The 7060-nt window shown below is 51.4% G+C and overlaps 1 long non-coding RNA gene across 1 annotated transcript; it reads right to left on the reverse strand.

Moving 5' to 3' along the window:
- Positions 1 to 2508: 2508 nt before the first annotated feature.
- On the reverse strand, positions 2509 to 7060 carry LOC139074955 (uncharacterized). The gene is made up of 4 exons (XR_011524985.1): positions 6667 to 7060; positions 5882 to 5988; positions 3518 to 3616; positions 2509 to 2969 (listed from the first exon to the last, which is right to left on the reverse strand). It is a non-coding gene; the product is annotated as an uncharacterized lncRNA (long non-coding RNA).

Here is a 7060-nt window from a genome sequence, read left to right on the forward strand (position 1 = left end):
TGGAGAAAGGACGGGGTGGGAGTGAACTGGTACCAGCACCTGCACAGCCTGCGAGGACGGCGGGTCCAGTTCAAAAGGGGGCGCCCTTCGGCCCCACATCCCTCCGCTGTGGGGACTCCTAGCACGGCCCTGGACCAACCTGTCAGAAATGCAGATTCTCAGGCTCTGCCCCAAACACACTGAAAAACAAGGCAAAAAACCAGAGCCAAACTTCTGGGTTGGGTGTCAGCAATGGGTGTTTTCACAGATTCTGATGCATGCTGAGAGCTGAGAACTGTCAGTCTGCCAAATGTATTCTAGAGAAATCCCTGTGCACAGGCCCAAAGCTGGTCCCCGTTTGTCACGGGGGAAGACTGGAAACAGCCTCGGGGTCCGGCGGGAGCAGATGCAGCCGGCAGCTGAATGGGGCTCTGCAACGGTGCAACTGAGGCCCAGCCCTGCTTGTCCTCAGCCCCGTGTGTCCACGGGGGAACCTCACACACACAACTCGGCACACAGAGCAGGTCCTGCGGGACACGCGGTGTGATGCCTGACAAAGGTTCAGCCCCCAAGACTGTTCTCCCTGGGGACACACGCATGTACATAAAGACGGGCCCAGGAGTGACAGACACCAATATCCCGGGAGAGACGGAGGACAGGGAATGAGATGGGGAAGCAAGGCGTGAAAAGGGGACCCAGATCTCGTTAAAATGTGCGTTTTCAAGCCAGAGATTGGGGACAAGACATTTGACAGGACTGAGAAGCTTCATTAAAATGATTTTGATGGATACACACTCTTTAAAAATGATTCATAGGAAACATCTAAAGTTACAAGCGAGGGCCCCTCATTTCGATCCCAGATCTGCTCGGAATATGTGGTGAATAAACTTGCAAAGCCGGGTCTATGCATTCCTTAAAAATAATGAACGTGATATTCTGGAAAAGACAAACTGTGGAGGCAGTGAATAGATCAGCGGCTGCCAGGCTGGAGGAGGGAGGAAGAGACGGAGCACGGAGGATTTTTTAGGGCAGTAAAACCACTCTGCAGGACGCTGTAACAGTGGACACGTGGCTTTATGCCTTTGTCCAAACCCAGAGACTGTTCCCACTAATGTAAACCAAGGACTTCGGCTAACAATAATGGGTCAATACTGGTTCATCAATTCTAACAAATGTGCCACACTAATGCAAGACGTTAATAACAGGGGAAACTGAGGCAGAAGGGGGACAGAAAGCTGGGTATATGAGAACTCTCTGTACTTTCTGCTCAATTATCTGTGAGCTCAAAACTGCTCTTAAAACCTAGCCTATTAAGGGCTGGTCTGGTGGTCTAACGGTTGAATTTGCACGCTCTGCTTCGGCGGCCCGGGGTTTCACCAGTTCTGATCCCAGGTACGGATGTGGCACCATACGTCAAGCCACGCTGTGGTGGTGTCCCACATATAAAGTAGGGGAGGATGGCCACGGATGTTGGCTCAGGGCCTGTCTTCCTCAAAAAAAAGTCTATTAATTTAAATAAATAAATTAACCCTAAAATGAATATTTTCTTTAACAGATGTTTTAATATTTTTTAAATGAAAAGCAGCTCTCAATCACACAAGCGTTCTCAGAGCCGTCCTTAAACTTGCTCTTTCTGGCCGCCCGTGGCGTTTCGAAGGACCGGCCATCAGTTCCCGGCCAGCCCCTGCCAGGGACGCTGAGGTTGGCTGCAACGGTGCGGCTCTCACCGGCAGGGCTGTGATGAATTGGTCACGGACGTGGTCTTTGCTCCTGTGGGAGAGTCCACAGTCCATCGTCATGGGCTGCCCTCTCCAATACAGGAGCCACGAGCCCCACGTGGCCCTGGAGTGCCTGAAACGTGGCTCGTTGAACTTGAGATGAGCCGTGAGGGTGAAATCTATTGGATTTCCAAGAATGTAAAGTGTCTCATCATTTCCATACTGATGATGTTAAGAAGATAATACTTTGGATATACCAGGTTAAATAAAACATTAAAATGAATTTCACTTGTTTCTTGCGATTTTTTCTTAAGGTGGCTACCGGAAAATTTAAGCTGGCCCATACCCCGCCTTGGTAGCTTGCGTTATGTTTCTATTGGACGGCCCTGACTGAGAGGATGGATTTATGCACGTGGAATTGCTCAGTTCAGTAATGTCCGTGGAAATGTTGCTGAGGTATGTGGGTAACTGAACAAAAGTCAGTTGCAGAAATGCAGTGGGATCTACTTCTTTTTAAAGATAACAAACTTCGTGCCTATGTGTGTCTCTGTGTGTGCGCGCACACGTGTGTGAATGCACCAGAAAAGGAGGACCACCACTCTTTACTCCATCTTCTTCTGAATGGTACAAATTTTTTTTTTTTTTTTGGCTGAGGAAGACTGGCCCTGAGCTCACATCTGTGCCCATCTTCCTCTACTTTATATGTGGGACACCTGCCACAGCATGGCTTGACAAGTGGTCCACACTAGGGATCTGAACCGGCAAACCCCAGGCCACTGAAATGGAACGACATTAACCGCTGCGCCACTGGTTTGGCCCCGTGCAAATTCTTTTTAATAAGGATGTTTACTTATTTACTAAGTAACAAAAATTCAGCTGGAGGTGGCACCAAGGGCAGGGGCTGGAATCCCAACTCTGGGCAGCTCCCCAAACCTCTGTGCCTCATTTCCCTTCTTTATAAACCGGGCTCACTATGCTTCCTGCCTGCACAGAGCTGCAGTGGACCAGGGATGCTGGAGGCCTGGCAGCAGGCGCTGGCAGACCCCATCAGCATCCTCCGATGAGAAAGTGGAAGCTCTCCGCAGGGACCTTCAGTCGAGCCGGCTCATCTGCCCACACGGCAGCATCAGCACCACAGCCCCTGCCTCGCTGCTCCTCTCAGAAGCCGGCCGACACAAGCGTCCTGCTGTCCTGCGTCCTCTCTCTGGCTCGGGGCCAGGGCTCCAGCCGCGCTCTCCTCAGTCTGGTCTCCTCTGTTGTTCCTTCTCACTCCTGCCGGGAAACAGTCATGCTTGATTCTCCCGTTTCAAAACCAAACCAAACCCAGCCTCGTGGGCCCACTTCCTCTGGCCCCGCTCTCCTGAGCTCCTGTTCCTCTTTGCAGTGGAAGTCCTTGGAGGAGCTGTCAGCGCTGGCTCTCCACTTCCTCTCCTCTCCTTCCCTCTCAAACCCGCTCCCGCCAGCTCTCCTCGCCCCACCCCTTCGCACGACCTGTGCCCAAGGTCGCCAGAGTCCTCCAGGTTGCCACCTCCAGGCCTGAATTCCCCGTCTCCCTCTGCCGAGTGAGTCGAGGCAGCTCTCTTCTCTCCTCCCCGGAGCCCTTGGTCCATGTGGCTCCCTGGACCCCGTGCACTCTCCGGGCTCCCTCAGACCTCTCTGGCTGCTCCTCAGCTCCCCAACTTCCTAACGCTGGGGGTCCCCAGGCTTGCTGCTGGGGACTATGGGGACTGCCTTCCTCTCCATCTCCATCCACCCCCTCGGGGCTGCAGTGGCCCCAAAAGACGTCCACGAGCTAATCCCTGAAACTATGACTCTGTTACCTTCCACGGCAGGAGGATTTCACAAACGTGCTTAAAGATCTTGAGCTGGGGAGATTATTCTGGATTATGCAGGTGGGCGCAATGTAATCACGGGAGAGCCTTAGAAGGGAAAGAGGGAGGCAGGAGGGTCAGAGTCAGAGAGATCTGAAGATGTTACCCTGCCGGCTTTGCAGATGGAGGAAGGGACCACGAGCCCAGGAATGTGGGCAGCCAGAAGCTGCCAGAGGCCGGGGAGCGGGTTCTCCCCCGGAGCCTCCAGACGGGATCAGAGCCCGGGGGACGCCTTGCTAGCGGCCCCACAGACCTGTTTCGGAATTCCGACTTGCAGAACTGTAAGATAATCAATCTGTGCTGTTTTACGCTGCGAAATTGTGGGGCTTGGTGACAGCAGCTATCAGACGTTAATTCAGCGATCTCATCCAGTCTCAAGACGGACATGCTGACAAGGCCCGAATGGGTCACCTCCAGCCCAGACGGCAGGCTCAGATACCGAACTGCCTACTCGATGCCTCCGCTGAGACGCCCCAGTTCTGGGCCTTCCTCCCCGACGCCGCTGATGGGGCCTCCCTCCTTCCAGGTGCTCGTGCCAAAAGCCTCACAACCATCCCCAACTCCTCTTCGTCTCTTCCTGCCCCCATCAAGGCTGCCGGTAAGTCCTGCTGGCTCCATCTTCAAAACGGAGCCGGAATCTGACCACTCCTCGCCATGCCCACCGCTGCCACCTGGTCTGAGCCGCCTGCCCCTCCCATCTGCTACCCGGCTCCCTGCCTCCACCCCTGCCCCTGCGGTCTTCTCAATGCAGCAGCAGAGGGGTCCTTAAGTCAGAGAATGTTGCTCCTCTGGTCCCCATCTCCTTCCCAGTAAAAGCCAAATCCTCAGGTCTCTAAGTGGTGTCCCCCCCACCTCTGTGACCTCATCTTCTACTGACCCCCTACCTCTCTCTGCTCCAGCCACACTGGCTTCCTTAGTGTTTCCTGAACACAGCAGATACATCTCCACCCCAGGGCCTTTGCACTGGCTGTTCCCTCTGTCTGGGATACTCTTCCCAGACATCCACATGACTGACTCCCTCATTGCCTTCAGGATTTGCTCAAATGTCACTTTATCAACAAGGCTTGCCCTGAGCACCTTGAATTGTCATCCCCAGTCACCCACAGCAAGCCTAGCTGTCCTCATCCTACTCTGCTTTTCCTGTTTCCCTTTCAATATACTATACATTTCCTTATTTATCATGTTGCTTGCTCTGTCTGCTGCACTAGAATATAAACTCCATGAGGGTGAGGATCTTTGTTTTGTTTATGTTGCTTAGAATCGCGCCCAGCACAACGGGCATTCAATAAATATTAACTCAAGAAATTCATAAATGGAAAGGGATTGGGGTAAAGGTTAACAATTCTGAAGCCACTATGCAGGTACGCTGGAATTGAAAAATTCAGTAAATGGACGGTGGAGGACAGGTGCCAGGGTTCCCACTCCTGGGGTGGGAGGTGACAGCCAAGCAAGGGAAGAGGCCAGAACACCCACGTGCTGGTGGATTACAGCTGGAGACATCAGCCGGAACTCTGATCCAGGTTTTAACAGTGATCCAGGTAGCTACACGTAGAAATATTGACAGATTTGCATACATGTGCAGGAGAATATGCACACACACATTTTCTTGCTCTGTCAGCTGAGACAACACCACCCCATAGCAATGAGCCACCCAGCCTCCAGATCATGGTTTCTAACACCATTTCCAACAAGGCACCGGGGCTCCTTGGAGAAATGGCTGTTTCTAGGTCTGCGACAGGAAGCACACAGGGTGGGCCTGGAGCATCTCCCAGGGCCAGAAAGTAAGGAAGTGCGAGAAAGTTCACAATGATGGGGGCGTGGCAAAGGGACACGGGAGCCAACGGAAGGAGCTCCTCACGGCCACAGCTGGAACAGCTTAATAAATAAAGGAGTACTGGATTGTAGCCCAAAGTACGAAATATCCCTGAGTCTATATTGTTATAAATATATGATTAAATAAGTCAGTGAGGGAGCAGAGACCGTTTTTCAGTGCAGAAGAATTTCAAAGAATTTAAGTATGTACTCTGCCCTGAAGGAGGTGGGACGTGAGGTCCCCTCCCTTAAATGGGGGCCTCACAGAGTGACTTCCTTCCAAGAATATTGTACAAAACGGGGAAAGGAAAAGAGTACCTCTGCCACAGAGAAACCTGACAAACGCTCCCTCGGCCAGGTGGGCAAGGTCAACATCGACCGTGGTAGGTCATCTTGGGAGCATGCGCCCTCGATAGGAGGCATGGAGGACCCCTTGACCCCACGCCTGACTGTTAGACAAACATCAGACAAATCCCAATTCTGGGACGTTCTACAAAATACCTGATGTGTGCTCCTCAAAACTGTCAAGGTCATCAAAGACGAGGGAAGTCTGAGAAACTGTCACAGCCCAGAGGCGCCTGAGGAGGTGTGGTATCCTGGAGGGAATTCTGGAGCAGAAAAAGGACATTAAGGAAAAATGAAGGGAATCTGAATAAAGCATAGACTTTAGTTAATAATAAAGGATCAAAATTGGTTCATTAATCGTGACAAAGGTGCCATCCTGGTATAAGATGTTAAAAATAAGGAGAACTGGATGTGGCACCATGAATTGGATCCTGGAACAAAAAATGGGCATTAGTGGGAAAATTGGTGAAATCCAAATCGAGTCTGGAGTTGGGACGCTTTTTAGTTGTGACACGTGTCACCGTGCTATAAAATGTTAACGGCGGGGGAAACCGGGTGGGACGTGTACAGGAACTCTCTGCAGCTAACTTCCCAACTTTTCCCAAAAGAAAAAGCTTATTAAAGAAAAAAGAATAACCCCACACCTAAATGGGACTGCGATACATAGCAATCGCTCAGATAATGCGCTAACGGGCGTGGTTATTTTTTTCTGATCACGGAAATAACTCATTCGACACTCAGCAGTGCGCTGGCCCTCAGACTGACAAAAAATTCCAAACACTGCAAAAATGAGTAAAATAGAAAGTGAAATCTTTCATCATGCCACTCCCCACCGCTAATCCAATATATTCCATTCTGGACTTTTCCCTAACGAGAACAATTATTTTAGAATTTCTTTACCAACATGGGGTGATGCCCTGCATTTGAGCAACTGGACTTACTGTGGACCCCTTCCGTCTCAGGGCACATCTCTCTATAGTGTTCTTCTGGACGGCTGCGAGCTGTTTGCAAATAGTGACAACTGACTGACCGTTTCCTGAAGATGAACGGTGAGTGGACAGTAAGAAGTTACTGCCAATTTTCCTCCCACAAACAATGCTCCAGCGCACGTCCTCCTACCCCACTTTTACGGACACGTGTGAGACCGTCTGCAGGACAGACCCCTGGCTGCGGAATTGTGGGGGCAATGGCATGTTTATAACGTTGTCATCTTACTGCCAAAAGGTCCTTTCATTATCCTGGGACTTGACTGCCCGGCTCTACCCTTCTCAAGGCAGAGGGAGCCCCCATGCCCAACCCCTGCCTTCACCTCTTTCCTGACATCTCTCCTTGACC

The sequence above is a fragment of the Equus przewalskii genome, chromosome 12 (genome assembly GCF_037783145.1).
Source record: "Equus przewalskii isolate Varuska chromosome 12, EquPr2, whole genome shotgun sequence".
Classification (NCBI taxonomy): domain Eukaryota; kingdom Metazoa; phylum Chordata; class Mammalia; order Perissodactyla; family Equidae; genus Equus; species Equus przewalskii.